This window comes from Amblyomma americanum, chromosome 1, assembly GCF_052857255.1.
Source record: "Amblyomma americanum isolate KBUSLIRL-KWMA chromosome 1, ASM5285725v1, whole genome shotgun sequence".
In the NCBI taxonomy this organism is placed as follows: domain Eukaryota; kingdom Metazoa; phylum Arthropoda; class Arachnida; order Ixodida; family Ixodidae; genus Amblyomma; species Amblyomma americanum.
Genome location: NC_135497.1, coordinates 483,790,249 through 483,808,428, shown reverse-complemented (window position 1 = coordinate 483,808,428; position 18,180 = coordinate 483,790,249). Strand labels below are relative to the sequence as shown.

Here is an 18,180-nt window from a genome sequence, read left to right as displayed (position 1 = left end):
TTAGGGGAGTTCTAAAAGGAGTATTTATGTTATCGTAGATAACACAGAAGTTGCTGTTTACAGCGCAGAGAACAGGGAAGGGCCCAGCGTTATTTATGATCAAGAGCCGCGAAACAGGAGCTTTTATATTTGGAAACCGAAACTGAAAATGTTCTAGTGTCGTCTGACGGCTAGGCCCAGACTTTATAGGTGCTTCCTGTTCGTCGCAAGCCCCACAAAACTTTCTGCTTAAAGCACTAAGTAAAAAGCGCAAAGCACAGTCAGGCACCGCGCGCCACTATAGCTTCCAGATTTGAAACCGAAATCGAAGGCGATTTGTCACATAGCGACTACTTTGTGTAATGCAGTGGCGATCAAAAATCGCAGGACACTTCAGACGTTTAGGTTACAGCTGTACCATAAAGCTCATACATGATAGAGCCCATAGAGTTACACTAAGCCGCCCTATTCACACTCCATGGGCAGTCACAGGTGCAAGACCGATTTGACGGGCTAGTTGCTTCTGCAGTTGATTCTGCTTATGCTGGACCAACGCTCTGTGGCACGGCTTGACACGGACCTCATAGCTATTTCCCCTTCAAAGTAGTATTTGTAACTTTTCAACTATAAGTATTTCATGGTGTGTACTGCCCGCGTCGTCTGCTACTACATGCGGTCAATCAGCAGTCAACTGGATGGCCGGATGCGCTGCATGAGGAGGCTGCGGCATGGAGCGGTATAGAGATCACGGTCGGAGACGCAAGTTCTGCCGCAGGAAATAAACAGACGAAAGTGAACGAATAAAACGTATTTATTATTCTGGTTTGTAACGAAGAGGTCATCATCATCATCGTATGCAGCGCTCTGTGCGGTGCGCGTCGCCAAGCCAATCCAAGTCTGTGGTCGTTTGCGTCCAACGTTTGCGTCATCACTCGTGTCGGTGTGTGTGTGGTTGTTACAGTTATTAGATTGTGTGTTTTGCAGCCACATGTGACACTTCCACTATGGGTTCGTCAGCTGCGGCGAGCTATGAGTACGTGAAATACTTCGACCGACGGCGCAAAAGCTATCGTACACGTCTCTATGTCGTCCTTGTTTCCTTTGCGCTACACCTATCCATGGTGCCTCACCGACTGGCGTTAGCAACCTGGCGAAAAAAAGGACGTCGACTGGCGCGACGGAAAAGATGACAAGGCATTCTATTCCGCCCAAGTATTGGAGCTTAGAGGTGAGTTTTTCAGTTACTTCGCTACGTGGTCAGATTTCAGAAGTGCCAAACGTGTGATGCGTGTACAGTCAAGCCTAACGCTTTTAGCAAAGCGTGGTGGCAATTACATAAAGTCGATGCACATGCTTTTTTACTGTTGCGAGCACTTGCAGAACACTTACGGTACCACTTCCTCTGTGCTTGCGATCCGAGCACACAGGAGCCGAGCGCACGCTTCCCAAAGAAGGGAAAAACTGCGTGGTCGCGTTGTAGCAGGTCTCGACGTAAGCGTCACTCTGAGCGAAATAATATTTCGTGATTTTTTTCATGAATTCAAGTAATTGCTATGAGGCAGGGAGAAATCGGCTGTGTTCAGAGCAGCTAATTTTTCGCATCTTAGATTTTTGGAAAGCAATGAACGCGACACACTAACTGATCCGTTTCCGTAGCTTGCCCTGTGTTTGCTGTCGCTTTCATTATTTTATCTCTCATTTCTTGTGTTCCAGTAACAAAAGCGGAGCTTATCCAGAAAATGTCGAAGAGAAAAATCACTGCAATGGACCTTGAAATGTCTGAGCCAGCAACAGTTGCACAGATACATGTATGTACTGAGCGAAGTTTTACTGCGGATGCCTCTGCTACTGCCACTCGCACGCTTACCGGTCGCAATATGTAGTACATTACATAGCAGCATACTTCAGAGCCAGACAGGCGTCTCTGTCGGTGTGTGTCTAAAATATTTATGATTGCGGGAAGCAGCCAGGCTCCCTTCAGCAACAGAGAGCTTTGTAGCGGATCTTTGAATTATAGTATAGAGATATTGCTTAAATGCTACCATTTTAAAAGATTGCGTAGGACACTAGAGAACCGCATGTGGAATGGAAGCATCATTCTGTTTTTTGTTCTCTCATATATTGTGTGCTTCATGTCTGGTCAAAGTTTCATTTTTCGTATTGCCTCCTCGCATTGTTGTCTAGAATATTTATTGTTTGGGGGAGCAGCCAGGCTGCCTTCAGCAACAGAGAGCTTTGTAGCGAGCCCACCGATACGGCGTTGCGGGACAGCGCACTTCTCTCATTGCAGCACGTTGTCTTAGCTTCGGCTTGCAACTCGGTGGCCTTTTTTCTCAGTGCCATGATGCTGGTTAAATATATGTATTGCTGGAAATTTATAAGCCCTTCGGTTATGCTGCTTACCAAAGCGAATCGGGCCACGTGAGACACGGATAGGGCCTCTGATAATTATTATTCATGAGGGGCGATAATTATTATTCACGTGTCTATCGAAAACACCGGTGCCGCGCTGTGGGCTACAACTGCGGTGGGCTCTCTCTGGTCGGGGCGGCTCTTGTCAAGACACGATTAATTACTGGAAGGCACCGTTCCCCTCTTCCCGTCATCTGTTCATCGTCGGTCGCTTCTTGCAGGGAACCAGTCAAAGGGGGAAGGTCATTTGCATCGAGCCGAGCGTGGGAAGAACAGGCTCCTTCCCAGCTAGTCATCCTTTCTGTTTGTGCAGTCGTCGTCCACCTGATGACGCTGTCGAAATTGCCGCTGGTGTTGCTGCGCCACCGTGGTCATCCCTGTCGATAGGATCTGTGCCTTAATCCTCTTCGGCTGGTATGCATTCCGTTCATAACAGGCCCAACGCGGAAACCACCGAAAGCTCCCCATTTGACTTTCAAACAAAAGGGGTGCTGTCTACTCTTGTAAACGGAAGGGCAGCCACACAGAACAAGCAGGGATGGAGGACTAAAACTAGTAGACCAAGCGGAAGGGAGAAAAACCTCTGAGAGGGAATGGAAGGAGAGGAGCATGGAAAAGTAGCTAGTTTGCCATATATGTAACTCCAATATAATTTCTTTTATTAAAGAATTGTTTGCGGTTGTGTATTCCGGGGACGGTGCCTCAAAACAACCTTGGTAGAGGACATTTTGAGCCAGAGGATGGTCAGGGCCCTTTAAGTAGTGGCTGCCGGCTGGCGTGCATGTGTGCTCTGCAAAATTTGTTGTTCAAAATTTTTATTCTCTATGGAGGTCATTTTCATTTGACAGCTGAAGATGAAGCATAACCTTGCGTGTGCCGATTCGGTCGTTGCCATAAAGCTTGGTGCTCGGGTCTTCTGCCACAAGTGCTTAAAAAAGAAAAATTTCCCAGTGCGGATCAGCATGCCTGCACACACAGTGCGGGGCCGACATGCAAGGCCAGATTGTAAGGCCTTTCATTCGAGTGCTAGCTTTGCAGTAAAAGCGATAGCATACAGACACGACGTGCAGCTAAATTTGTACAGTACACGCACTTCAGAAAACTGTTCAACGAGCTGATATGCATGCTTGTCAAAATTATGCGTGCATTGCTTGCTGGCAGCAATATTAACAGCTGCAGGGCGGCAGACTACAGTTGAGCGGAACATATCCTGATTGTTTTCTGCTTACAGCCCACAGGAATTAGTTCACAAACAGAAATTGCAACTACCACAGGAGAGTCAGTATAAGCAGGGTCGATCATTGGCGCCCAAGTAATTAGTGTGTAGTTAACAAATATGCAATAATCTGAGACTACAGCATGTTGTTTGAGCAGTGCATGCGCAGTTTTTTTCTCCTCCTCCTCATCACCAGCCTCACTACACCCACAGGGCAAAAGCCTCTCCCATGTCTTTCCAATTAACGCTGTCCAATTAACCCTCCTATGTGGTGTCAAATGCAAGTCTTTAGAGTGCGACTGCCCGTCACATATGCTTTTGAGGATATCTCGAAGCTTACATGCAGACTTCACGACAGCACACAACGCACTGAAGGACATACACTTGCGTTGTTGCCGCCGATGTATGCCTCTGAGTGCAAGAGTCCGCAGGTGCACTGAATAACTAACGTCCTTTATTTCGCTCCCAAGGATCAGATTTCTACCGTACGCATGCGAGCAATGAGACGCAACAGCACGCAAAGCAGCAGAGGGCACTCGCCTTCCGTGATCCATGGACGGCCTTGGCGCCATGATTGCCAGCAGGCTGTTTCTTGTGGCGGCCAGTTCATGTGAGCATGATGCACCTTCCTGTCAGGAGTGTATTTTCTGGCAGCGAACAGGCTCTCTGAGCGCGGCAATTTGAAAAAGCCCAATGATAATTTAAAGATGTATAGACACCTAATTTTGGTGTCATGTTTTCTTCTCTACAATGATTCAGAAGACACTACTATGAATGAAGCATCATGTGGTGTTTGCCTGGGACCTATAAATAATTTATAATCGAATTTTTCAGTCATGCTGTCTCGGCTTCAATAGCCGAGTGAAGACTGTGACATCAGAGAGGTTATATTTAACGTGAAGCATGGAAAAAATGCGATATAATTGCTGTTTGATCGTTTTAATTCACTACAATGTTGAAGCCAGCCTTCCTCAATAGTCGGAATGACAAATGTAGCAGCACCGATTATATTGCAGTTTTTCATGCCTCGCATGACCTATAAGCTCACTTTGACTTCATAGTCCCCATTCAGCTCTTGAAACTGAAACAGCACAAGAAAGAAATTCGATTATAAATTATTTAGTAGTCATGGGAGAATCATCATCATCAGCCTGATTACACCCACTGCAGTGTGAAGGCCTCTGCCATGTCTCTAAAATTAACCATGTCTTGCCAGCTGCGCCCACCTTATGCCTGCAAACTTCTTAATTTCATACGCCCACCTAACCTTCTGCCGCCCCCTGCTATGCTTTCTTTCTCTTGGAATCCCTTAAGGACCAACAGCTATCTTACCTTCGCATTATATTCCCCGCTCAAGCCAATTTCGTCCTCTTCATTTTGGCTAGGATGTCATTAACCCGCGTGTGTTCCCTCAACTACTCTTCCTGCTTCCGGTCTCTTAAAGGAGTATAGACACCTAATTTTGGTGGCATGTTTTCTTTTCATCAATGATGCAGAAGACGCTACTATGCATGAATCACCATGTGATGTTTGCCTACGACCGCTAAATAATTTATAATTGTTTTTTCCTGTCATGCTGTTTCAGTTTTGGAACAGCCGAACGATGGCTCTGACGTCAAAGAGGGCTTTTCCTTCACGTGAGCAATAGAAAAAGGTCCATAGAATCGCTGCTTTATTGTTCTAATTTACTGCAGTGTTGAAATCAGCCTTCCTCAATTGCTGGAATGACAAAAAATGTGCAAGCAGCGATTATATTGCTGTTTATTCATGTCTCGTGACGCGTAAGCACACATTGACGTCACTGTCCTTGTTCAAGTGTTGAAGCCGAAACTGGACGAAAAAGAAATGCTATTATAAATTATTAAGCGGTCGTAAGAGATTACTAGCTGCTACTCCATGTATATTAATGCCTTATGCATCATTACAAACAAGAAAACACGCACCCAAACGGTAGGTGTTATACTGCATTAACGTTACGCCTATCATTTTTCTTTCCGTGGCTCACTGCGTTCTCCTCAGCTTAAGCTGAATCCTTTTTGTTAGCCTCCACATTTCTGCCCCATAGGTGGGTACTGGTAAGATACAGCTTTTGTACACATTTCTCTTGAGGGATATTGGTAAACTGCCATTCATGACCTGAGAGACCCTGCCATATGCGCTCCATCGCAATCTTATCCTTCTAGTTATTCCCTCATGATCCGAATGAGTTGTCACTATTGATCCCTGCCTTAAATAGACGTATTCCTTTACCACTTCCCTTAACTCGCTACCAATTGTGAACTGCGGTTGTCTTGCTAGACTTGAGAATAGGAGAATACCACAAGGTAATCCACGTATAATAATACCTCATGCCTCATTAGAAAGCAAAAACACACCCAAGAGTTAGGTGTTTATACTCATTTAAAGCTAGTTGGTGCATTACAGAATGTGAGTCACCAGTGTTACCAGTCAAACCCTTTAACATCATATATTGATCTGTTGATTGAAATGAAGTTTTTTTGTGTTCTAGTTAATGGTATTTCATTAGTTCTTTGCTCCTTATTTGGAAAAATTATTTCTCGGGACTCTGACCAGGCTCAAGAAGTGTAATGTGATAGTAAACTGAATATGTTTGAAAATCCTCTCAAGCTGCCCTTTAATTTACCTTGTACATTAGTCTTTTGTAGCAAATGTGAACACTTTTCATACTTTGCAGTCTTCCACTAGCATGGATCCTGCTGCACCACAGAACCCGGATATCTTGCTGAGGTCAGCAGCCAGGTATGAAGGTGTCGCATATTTAGAATGTAAGACAAGTTGGCTTTGATGCCCCATTGGCCAGTGCTGATAAAGGAGCAAAACACAGACAGAAGACGAGGCTTACAAAGTTCAGTTTGGTGCTCAGGAACGCTTGGCTACCGGGGTGCGCCGTGCTAACAAAGATTGTGGCCGTCCACACTTCTTGTTTGATTTGCGTCTTTACAATTGTGGAGGGGCTGGGTGCGCCGTGCTAACAAGAAGTGTCGACGGCCACAATCTTTGCTAGTACAGCGCACCTCGGTAGCCAAGCGTTCCTGTGCGCCAAACTGAACTTTGTCAGCCTCGTCTTCCGCTTTTGTTTTGCTCCTTCTTCAGCACGGGGCGCTGGGGCATCAAAGCCCAATTGTAAATCTTACAAGAATGATTTTGTAAGCTTCAAATGCTTTTAGCTCTCATCCTTGATAAATGCAGGCAAACAATCTTGAAACTGGAAACATGGGGATGAGCATCACTGCACACCTCTCGGAAATGGGAAATTTTCTGTCCGAATGATATGAAGCAGAAATACAAAATGCCTGCAGAGCAGCTCTAGGCACAATTTTAACCTGTGGCAGCTCAGAGCAGCTTTGCTTAGCGATGGCTTTGTGGTTGAAATGCAGTTTTTGTTTGTGTTCTAGTTGTTGACGTTTCATTATTTTGCAGAATTATTTCTTGCAACTGAGACAAGGTTCAAGAAGTGTAATGTGATAGTAAACTCAAAGTGCTTTAAAATCCCCTGAAGATGCCAATTAAAGGAACACTGAGGAGAAATTGAAGTTGGCTTGTATCGATAGAATATAAGCTCCTGATCACAAAAACGCCACTCTTACTGAAAAACAAAGCTCTTGTAAAGTAGAAAATAGCAAGAACCAAAATACAGGTATCGCCGCCACAGGGCAATCTCGCAAGTACAAGCGTGATGACGTCATTGGACAAGAGATGCCACCGTGGAGGAATTTTCTTTCCTACATGAAGCTGCGAATCTCTGAGGCTGATAAAGGAAGGTTGCGCGGTTCAATATTGAAGTATGTTTTGTTTTAAAACCAATAGTGCACTTTTATCACACAATGAAGACAGACAAAAGACAACCTAAATGTTGGAAGCAAAGAAAGCCGATGCTTGGCGGCGCCACAGGCGGCCAGGAGAGTTTCGACTTGTTATGGCGCTTCGCCTCTATGAGCTTTGTGTGCCTCATGGTTTTGTTTTTGACGCGTCTCGATTTACAAGCGCCGAACAGCAGAGGAACTCCCAAGTGCCGCTTCAAGTGCTAGTTAACCTTTGAAGGAGCCTGATAAGGCTGGTCAGATTATTGCCGGGGTCGATGAAAAACCATGATGGCACGATGGTCGGTGATCGTACAAGGCAGTGCGCAGTACAAAGAGCACTTGTGTCTTCGCACGCTCGCCCAGCGAAACATTCCTGGCTGTGCCAGTCAACTTCAAACTACTTAACGAAAATTTTTTGTTAGAGACGGGAGACAGGGTACAAGGCAGTTAAGAAAAATATGCTGATGGCCTTGCTCTGTTAGGTCAGCATATACGTAGGGAAAGCGTGGAGACTTCTGCATCGGAAGAGTGCACTCACTAGATGCGCCTTTATTCATGGTTAAATCTTGAGCCGTCGTGGCGGATTGGTAGAGTCCGCCTCAAACTACATTGGCCCTGTTTCGATTCCAAGCCTCGGCACAGGTTTTTCTTTTTTTTCAGTGAGTGGGTGGGGGGTTTCAGCGGCGCGCATAGATGCCGCCACCGAATACGTTGGTTAGCGGATAAGCGCAGGCTCTGTTAAAGGGGCAGTTAGGAGAACTCTATCAAATTATTTTTGTTAGCAAAATCTCATAGTTCGGCATTTCAAGGCTTTGTTGCCGCCTTTCCGGGAGTGAAAGATGCATTTATTTCAAAGGAATTTGGATTCAAAGTTGAAAAAGTTTTTCTCGCCACTCCGATTCAAACTCGGGTACTTTATGACATCACGGCGCACTTTTATGACGTTACAGGACGCAGTAACGTGAAACGTGACGTAAGCGCAGACGTGATTTCTCGCGGCTAGCGGTGTGGTCTAGCAGCCGAAATGAAAGTTACTGCCGCCGCACGTTGAAGGCATCTATCGGGGGTCGCTACCGTCGCTTCGTTGACGTTTGCACCGGCGTCTTGCCTCCGTTATGATCGATCCCGTTCCCGAACCTGACGACGAAGTTCTCGCAAAAACTCCGGGCTGCATTTCAGCGACCTCAGCCCCACAGAGCGTGTGATGCTTTTGAGGGAGCGCGGTTAGGTTAGGTGCCGGCGGGTTGTTTCCCCCTTCCGCCATGAGCAGCCGTTGCAAATTAAATATCATAACCCCAGTGCGGGGAGTCACAAGGGGCCAGGACAAGGTCGGTGAGTCGCGCCCATTGGGGGCTGGTCGGGTCTTAGGGGCGAAGGGATTGCGACTCCTTGAACGGCGCGGTTGCACGGTGCAGCAGGCGGCATCGAGGTCTCCCACGGTTGCAAGGGCCAGGGTGGTTATTTTTTGCCAAAAAAACGGATGGGTACTCAAGGGCGCTTGCGTTTAAAGTTGGCGGCTTGAAAGTAAAGCCCACGCTTCAACGGCTTCCGCGCGGTTCCGGCGGTACGGGGTCTAATGGATCGGGCTCTCTCGCCCACTTGCATGCACCTTCAGATGTGTACTGTGAATGGATTAAATTAGCCGAGAGCGCGAAAAGAACAGCTGCGTCCAACTGCCGAAGCTATTGAATGACGTCACAACACGTACCTCGCTGCAGAGCAGAATCGGTCTGGCCGGGCCGGCGGCGGCTGCCGCGCCCTTCGCAAAATAGAGACATGCTTAAAGTCTCCACCAGTGCGTTCAGAGTGCGCCGAAACTGCCGAAAGCATCGGCGGTCAAGCACAGTTGGAGCATAGAGGGTCTCGGTTTGGCCGACTCATAGATCACTAGACCATGACCACAACCTTTTATGTTCTAATTAGCACGGCTTCTTCATAATCTTGCATCTGTTAGTTCTGTGCTTCCGAATATTTGGCAGCATAACTGTTGGCAGGGTGCAGTGGAGCCTGAAGTAGAGATAAAAAGGCTCATCTATGTTGTCAAAGGCAGCTTATATGATTGCATATAAACGTGACTTGGTGGCCCATCGTGCTGCTCACTCTGAAGAAGAGAGCGATGTGTCATGTTTAATCATTAGTAGCGTTTGCAAGGAAAACTGCCATTTTCGTAATGGTACATATAGGAGTCCTGAGGAATAGGATTTTATCAGTTTTAATGCGGCAAATAATAACCTTCTCCCCAATCTGTTATAGGGCTTTATACAAAGCATATGTGCAGCTGTTTTATTGCAGGTACACCTCGGGAGCGGAAATTGTCAGTGCAGAGCGGTGGCGATGGCTTCTTTCCCGAGGTCGAGACTTCTTGTTTTGCAAGGACGCCACAAAACTTTTGTGGGGTTCCCCACAAAAGTGACGCTCCTTCCTGGTGATGCTCCTTCCCCGAAGAGCCTTAGGGGAAGAGCGTTCAGGGAAGAAGCATCACCGGCTAAGTATGCCGGCAATTCCTTAAGGCTGGTGCCGTGCAGAAGCCTCGGATGAGCTCAGAAAAAACTAGCAGCTGTGGGCAGTAAGCCTCTTTTATTTAGGTACATTTCCTGACTGAAAAAGGCATTTGTTTATTTAAGTGTGCATGACTTAAATACCTTTATTTTACAGCACCTGCATGTCTTCAATTTTGTCATGATTAATACTCTTTCAGATGCATTTGATGCATACATCAAAGCTGCACAAGCTGCCGAGGATGAGGAAATGCGCAGAGCAGTTGAATTGCTACCTGGCGAACATGCTGAGGGACATCAAGTAATCATCGCCTGCACCTGCCCCTGTAGTCAATGACTGTAGTCAGATAAAAATGATAAAATAAAGGCAGCAAGAAAAATTATTTCATTGACTGCAGCCTGGTATTTGGTGCTGGGATGCAGCATTTGCTGCACTGAAGGGTTGCAAGTTCATTCAGGTAGCCTACATATTCAGAGCTATTAACTGTACACCAGAGTACGTGTTGCAAGGCCATTGTATCCCCATGTCGAGGCCCTCTTATCTGTACGAAGGTTACGTGGCCCTCGTATATACGAGGGACGGGAGTGACACATCCAATAGCGTATATATGAGGCACGTATCACCCGTATATATGTGTTTCGCCATGCGTTGAATGGAACACGTATGCCATACGAGCGCGTATACATACGAGCATATATGTGGACACATATCCAATAATTGCGTATATATGAGACACATTTAACACATATATACGAGATTTTTCAATAGGGCAGGCTCCTCCAGAACTGTCAGCAAATGCTCTCAGCAAACACTAAAATAACATGATCTACCGGGCTAGTTGGTTGCGATCCATATGTATCAGCACCGCGAACATAATCAGGCGAAAAATGCAGATAGGACATAATGCTGAATTTCCAACTTTATATGAAGAAACTAAAACCCGCACTTCTTTACGCACCAGGTAAACAGCCACCAGGGGGACTATTCAAGGCTACGTCACGGTCAGGGCGCGCGAACGAACTGGCAATCACGCGTTGTCCAGGACAGCAAAGAACATCAGGACTTAAAGGACATCGAAGTTTAAACATGCGTCTATAGATTACGGCGAAACTCTAGAGCCCTTTTCTGTGAAAAAACAGGACTTTTTTGAATTTGTGGAATCTGCTCCTTCAATCCATTTTTTGCAGCATATTCAAATAAATAAGGGACTGGGTTTCCTATTGGTCCCCACCGTGTTAGTCGAAAGGAGCGGAAAAATTGAAACACGGTTACCCCATCTCAGTCTGTAGGACAGAGCGCTCTAACGCTACATCACAGAGATAGAGAAGTTATCAGGTCTAACCTTTAATTCTGGAGGCCCGTGCACAGTGCGACGTCAGTGTACTTTTAATTACCCCAGGTGGTTGAAATTTCCGCAGCCCTTTTCTACGGCATCCCTCATAGCCAGAGGTGTTTTGGGATGTTAAATCCCTACAAACCATAAACGTTCACCACCACCATGTATTTATTCTTTCATCAAAAGAAATGCAACCCTTAGTTTTGTGTCAATCGTATCGTGGTAACAAAACAAGTGAACTAGACCGCTTTCCCGAATTCCTGGTAACGGAAGCATAAATGGTCCGAGTATTCCAATTACTATTGTTTGTTTTAACAAAATTTAAATAATGACCCCCGAATGTGAAATAAATTGAGGAGCGTTATGTATGTTATTTTCGCCTATTCTTTTCACAATGCTTTACATTTTTATTAACGATGATTATTAACATGCTCATTCGTTATATCCGAGGCTCAAATTCGTTATATCCGAATTGCTCTTCCAGGTCCCAAACTCGGCTACCAACGTGTACATCACGAAACGATGATTCCTTTAATACCACCCCAACTACATCCCTCTGCGACCAGTGCTTCGCCCGCCAAAGCCCTGCGAAGGTCGCCCCCATTACGGATTCGAGAACCAAAGGTCGGCGGTACGAATTCCTCACACAAACAAGGCTTCAACTTGACTAACAACTTTGTGCATCGAATCGTGCCGATATGTTTGCCACCACACCGAACCCTCTCATTATAAAGGTTGGACCACACTTTTTTGTCACCAATGGCGACCATAACTGGCACCTGTCTCGGCACCCGCTCATATGTAATATGTTAATATCATATGTTAGTATCTCCTGCGGGTCCTCGGACCCAAGATATTAAACCTATTTTTGGAATATGGCGGTGTGCTCGGCAGTAGCAGCAGCAGCAGCTCAACGGTTAAGAGGCACGTGGACTAGGCCGGAGAACTTCGGTTCGACCGTGGCTGCCGCATTTCGATGGAGATTTTAATTAAACTTTCTTCCGCGGCTCTTCGCAGCAGCAGCAGCAGCAGCAGCAGCAGCAGCAGCAGCAGCAGCAGCAGCAGCAGCAGCAGCAGCAGCAGCAGCAGCAGCAGCAGCAGCAGCAGCAGCAGCAGCAGCAGCAGCAGCAGCAGCAGCAGCAGCAGCAGCAGCAGCAGCAGCAGCAGCAGCAGCAGCAGCAGCAGCAGCAGCAGCAGCAGCAGCAGCAGCAGCAGCAGCAGCAGCAGCAGCAGCAGCAGCAGCAGCAGCAGCAGCAGCAGCAGCAGCAGCAGCAGCAGCAGCAGCAGCAGCAGCAGCAGCAGCAGCAGCAGCAGCAGCAGCAGCAGCAGCAGCAGCAGCAGCAGCAGCAGCAGCAGCAGCAGCAGCAGCAGCAGCAGCAGCAGCAGCAGCAGCAGCAGCAGCAGCAGCAGCAGCAGCAGCAGCAGCAGCAGCAGCAGCAGCAGCAGCAGCAGCAGCAGCAGCAGCAGCAGCAGCAGCAGCAGCAGCAGCAGCAGCAGCAGCAGCAGCAGCAGCAGCAGCAGCAGCAGCAGCAGCAGCAGCAGCAGCAGCAGCAGCAGCAGCAGCAGCAGCAGCAGCAGCAGCAGCAGCAGCAGCAGCAGCAGCAGCAGCAGCAGCAGCAGCAGCAGCAGCAGCAGCAGCAGCAGCAGCAGCAGCAGCAGCAGCAGCAGCAGCAGCAGCAGCAGCAGCAGCAGCAGCAGCAGCAGCAGCAGCAGCAGCAGCAGCAGCAGCAGCAGCAGCAGCAGCAGCAGCAGCAGCAGCAGCAGCAGCAGCAGCAGCAGCAGCAGCAGCAGCAGCAGCAGCAGCAGCAGCAGCAGCAGCAGCAGCAGCAGCAGCAGCAGCAGCAGCAGCAGCAGCAGCAGCAGCAGCAGCAGCAGCAGCAGCAGCAGCAGCAGCAGCAGCAGCAGCAGCAGCAGCAGCAGCAGCAGCAGCAGCAGCAGCAGCAGCAGCAGCAGCAGCAGCAGCAGCAGCAGCAGCAGCAGCAGCAGCAGCAGCAGCAGCAGCAGCAGCAGCAGCAGCAGCAGCAGCAGCAGCAGCAGCAGCAGCAGCAGCAGCAGCAGCAGCAGCAGCAGCAGCAGCAGCAGCAGCAGCAGCAGCAGCAGCAGCAGCAGCAGCAGCAGCAGCAGCAGCAGCAGCAGCAGCAGCAGCAGCAGCAGCAGCAGCAGCAGCAGCAGCAGCAGCAGCAGCAGCAGCAGCAGCAGCAGCAGCAGCAGCAGCAGCAGCAGCAGCAGCAGCAGCAGCAGCAGCAGCAGCAGCAGCAGCAGCAGCAGCAGCAGCAGCAGCAGCAGCAGCAGCAGCAGCAGCAGCAGCAGCAGCAGCAGCAGCAGCAGCAGCAGCAGCAGCAGCAGCAGCAGCAGCAGCAGCAGCAGCAGCAGCAGCAGCAGCAGCAGCAGCAGCAGCAGCAGCAGCAGCAGCAGCAGCAGCAGCAGCAGCAGCAGCAGCAGCAGCAGCAGCAGCAGCAGCAGCAGCAGCAGCAGCAGCAGCAGCAGCAGCAGCAGCAGCAGCAGCAGCAGCAGCAGCAGCAGCAGCAGCAGCAGCAGCAGCAGCAGCAGCAGCAGCAGCAGCAGCAGCAGCAGCAGCAGCAGCAGCAGCAGCAGCAGCAGCAGCAGCAGCAGCAGCAGCAGCAGCAGCAGCAGCAGCAGCAGCAGCAGCAGCAGCAGCAGCAGCAGCAGCAGCAGCAGCAGCAGCAGCAGCAGCAGCAGCAGCAGCAGCAGCAGCAGCAGCAGCAGCAGCAGCAGCAGCAGCAGCAGCAGCAGCAGCAGCAGCAGCAGCAGCAGCAGCAGCAGCAGCAGCAGCAGCAGCAGCAGCAGCAGCAGCAGCAGCAGCAGCAGCAGCAGCAGCAGCAGCAGCAGCAGCAGCAGCAGCAGCAGCAGCAGCAGCAGCAGCAGCAGCAGCAGCAGCAGCAGCAGCAGCAGCAGCAGCAGCAGCAGCAGCAGCAGCAGCAGCAGCAGCAGCAGCAGCAGCAGCAGCAGCAGCAGCAGCAGCAGCAGCAGCAGCAGCAGCAGCAGCAGCAGCAGCAGCAGCAGCAGCAGCAGCAGCAGCAGCAGCAGCAGCAGCAGCAGCAGCAGCAGCAGCAGCAGCAGCAGCAGCAGCAGCAGCAGCAGCAGCAGCAGCAGCAGCAGCAGCAGCAGCAGCAGCAGCAGCAGCAGCAGCAGCAGCAGCAGCAGCAGCAGCAGCAGCAGCAGCAGCAGCAGCAGCAGCAGCAGCAGCAGCAGCAGCAGCAGCAGCAGCAGCAGCAGCAGCAGCAGCAGCAGCAGCAGCAGCAGCAGCAGCAGCAGCAGCAGCAGCAGCAGCAGCAGCAGCAGCAGCAGCAGCAGCAGCAGCAGCAGCAGCAGCAGCAGCAGCAGCAGCAGCAGCAGCAGCAGCAGCAGCAGCAGCAGCAGCAGCAGCAGCAGCAGCAGCAGCAGCAGCAGCAGCAGCAGCAGCAGCAGCAGCAGCAGCAGCAGCAGCAGCAGCAGCAGCAGCAGCAGCAGCAGCAGCAGCAGCAGCAGCAGCAGCAGCAGCAGCAGCAGCAGCAGCAGCAGCAGCAGCAGCAGCAGCAGCAGCAGCAGCAGCAGCAGCAGCAGCAGCAGCAGCAGCAGCAGCAGCAGCAGCAGCAGCAGCAGCAGCAGCAGCAGCAGCAGCAGCAGCAGCAGCAGCAGCAGCAGCAGCAGCAGCAGCAGCAGCAGCAGCAGCAGCAGCAGCAGCAGCAGCAGCAGCAGCAGCAGCAGCAGCAGCAGCAGCAGCAGCAGCAGCAGCAGCAGCAGCAGCAGCAGCAGCAGCAGCAGCAGCAGCAGCAGCAGCAGCAGCAGCAGCAGCAGCAGCAGCAGCAGCAGCAGCAGCAGCAGCAGCAGCAGCAGCAGCAGCAGCAGCAGCAGCAGCAGCAGCAGCAGCAGCAGCAGCAGCAGCAGCAGCAGCAGCAGCAGCAGCAGCAGCAGCAGCAGCAGCAGCAGCAGCAGCAGCAGCAGCAGCAGCAGCAGCAGCAGCAGCAGCAGCAGCAGCAGCAGCAGCAGCAGCAGCAGCAGCAGCAGCAGCAGCAGCAGCAGCAGCAGCAGCAGCAGCAGCAGCAGCAGCAGCAGCAGCAGCAGCAGCAGCAGCAGCAGCAGCAGCAGCAGCAGCAGCAGCAGCAGCAGCAGCAGCAGCAGCAGCAGCAGCAGCAGCAGCAGCAGCAGCAGCAGCAGCAGCAGCAGCAGCAGCAGCAGCAGCAGCAGCAGCAGCAGCAGCAGCAGCAGCAGCAGCAGCAGCAGCAGCAGCAGCAGCAGCAGCAGCAGCAGCAGCAGCAGCAGCAGCAGCAGCAGCAGCAGCAGCAGCAGCAGCAGCAGCAGCAGCAGCAGCAGCAGCAGCAGCAGCAGCAGCAGCAGCAGCAGCAGCAGCAGCAGCAGCAGCAGCAGCAGCAGCAGCAGCAGCAGCAGCAGCAGCAGCAGCAGCAGCAGCAGCAGCAGCAGCAGCAGCAGCAGCAGCAGCAGCAGCAGCAGCAGCAGCAGCAGCAGCAGCAGCAGCAGCAGCAGCAGCAGCAGCAGCAGCAGCAGCAGCAGCAGCAGCAGCAGCAGCAGCAGCAGCAGCAGCAGCAGCAGCAGCAGCAGCAGCAGCAGCAGCAGCAGCAGCAGCAGCAGCAGCAGCAGCAGCAGCAGCATTGAATTTGGGCGCCTTCGCACTTTCCCTCCGATTTGAAATGTTTCATAATGCCCATCCTGGCAGATGTAAATCATTATCCACGGGTACTGCAAATGTCGCCACCCTTTGCGCGAAAATCAGTGCACTGCTATCATTAAAGATCTCCACGTTGTCCGGAGCCCTCCACTACGGTACCCCTTTCTTCTTTCACTCCCTCCTTTATCCCTTCCTTACGGTGTGGTTCGAGCGTCCAGTTATGGGACAGTTACTGCGCCATTTCCTTTGCTCAGAAACCAATTTGCTCTCGCGACGACTGCGGGCGGGCGGTCACGTGATGGGGAGTTACATTTTGCACGATGCTGCAGCAGTTTTATCACATGACCGGCCGAATCTTGATATCTGGTACTGACGAGAAATGTTGGATTGTGAGTAGTAAGTTCTAACGCTCTTAAAATAGGTTGCGGTTTATCATTTCCATGGCGTTGCTAAACACAAAATATTGTGCGAAAGCACGTTTTTTGAGGGGGACACCATCTCCACGTACCTCATAGCGCGATTAAGCTGTACAGTGACCAAGGATACAAAATATACGCATTACCATTCTCCAAAATCAATGGAGTCAGCAACGTTGTCAACGCCAATGGAAATTCTCCCCCTCCTTTCACATATACAGGGTGGTTCACCTAACACTTTACAGAATTTAAAAAAAAAAAGGCCGTTTGAAGTACAAGACGCTTTTTTCCGCATAGCACTGCCAGCGGTGAATTATATCAGAATACAGCCAAGACGTGCTAAATAGCGAGCTCGTTAGCTAATATCATTTGCTTAACATTTTAACTATTACTCTTGTGATCCTTATTTACTGAGAGGCATGTAGCCCACAGTAAGTAATAACCATATCAGATTTTAGAATTTCGAAAACGCGGTTACCCTCGGCGCTGTTGCACAACAAATTTTGGCTGCATGGCGCCAAAACACTTGCTCTTAAGAGAAGCCTGGAGGAAAAGACACCTCTCTAGTGCACGTTACTCGATGATATAGCCAAAATTTGTTGGGCGTCAGCGCCAAGGATACGCGCGTTTTCCGTATTCTAATAAGTGAATGGTTCTTAATTACGGTGGGCTACACGCGTACAAAAATTAAGGTGCGCGGCCGCCGCGGCCGGTTTCGAACCCGGCGCAGGTCGTCGAAATTATTCTGGAGCCCTTGGGGGCACCTCTTTCTTCCTCCCTTTCACTCCCTCTGCCGAGGTGTGTTATGACGTCACTACGAAGGAAGAGTAGCACCCCTGATCACGTGGGCTCCTAAAGAAGTGACACGTACGCGGATCGCTACGTCGTCTGCTCTCGTACACATGCTGTGCATACCAGGACCTTTAGAAATGCCGGCCAGTACTGCGATATGCTGAGCAAAGCGAAGCAGCCAAGGGGCGACATGGAGTTCTGAAACCAAGCGGCTGGCTTGAGCCGATCTCAGTCGGCATGCCGCCTATACATGCAATTTGCATATATAGGCATGTATATTTGCTATTTGTTTTGGTTGGAAACAAGTTGAGATCATGAGCAAAAATGTTTAAAAGAGGAACATTCTACCAAGGAAGACGAGGGAAAAGGCGTTTCAAATACGCCTGACAAGGCCACGCCGTCTGGCGAGAAACATTGCAGAGTTGAGTTGAGTTGAGGTGTTGAATGCTACAGGTGGGGTTAGCCTTGCTTTATCTGCCGGCAATTGCTCCACCGCAGCGTCCCTTCTATATTAACAATGTCGCATCTACCCCGCTATGCGCAGTCTCTTATAATAGGACACATTCTCTCCCGCAGTCACCATCTATGCACACAATATATCCACACAATCCACATCACAGTGCACTGCAGAAGTCACCGTCTATGCACATATTCAGTCACAGTTGAACATACGCCATTGTAGTGCCACAATCCATACACACATCCACTCACAGTATAACGTAGTCCACTCCGGAAGACACCATCTACGCACACATTCAATCACAGTAGGCCATAGTCCGTTCCTCCTGTCACCATTTAGAAACAAGATCTGTGTCCTGCAGAAATGTTAAAAGAAGGCGTGCAGCCTCCCTTCTGCATGTCTGGTTTCCACTCGGGTAGACAATGTCCTGGACTGTGCTGTGACGGATTCCTGTCTTCTTGAAGAAAGCGAACATCACATGCATTTCCACGTTGTACTCTGGGCAGTACATAATATAATGTTCGGTATCCCCGCACACACCACATAAAGAGCAGAGCGGAGACGATGCTATGCCGTTCTTATGCATCCATGCAGGACTGCGAGGAGAGGCCGTGCGAAT

General features: G+C 50.3%; 1 long non-coding RNA gene across 2 annotated transcripts in view; it reads left to right on the top strand.

Moving 5' to 3' along the window:
* The first annotated feature begins 633 nt into the window (after positions 1 to 633).
* The window catches only part of LOC144105073 (uncharacterized), a 318,288-nt gene continuing 300,741 nt past the window's right edge, over positions 634 to 18,180 (top strand). The window contains exons 1-6 of one of the 2 annotated variants that reach the window (XR_013308699.1): positions 634 to 1,207; positions 1,693 to 1,787; positions 2,705 to 2,805; positions 4,078 to 4,217; positions 6,303 to 6,367; positions 10,130 to 10,314. This is a non-coding gene — a long non-coding RNA (uncharacterized LOC144105073). Of the gene's footprint in view, positions 1,208 to 1,692; positions 1,788 to 2,704; positions 2,806 to 4,077; positions 4,218 to 6,302; positions 6,368 to 10,129; positions 10,315 to 18,180 lie in introns of those variants that run through there. The other variant, XR_013308698.1, reaches the window with a different exon arrangement.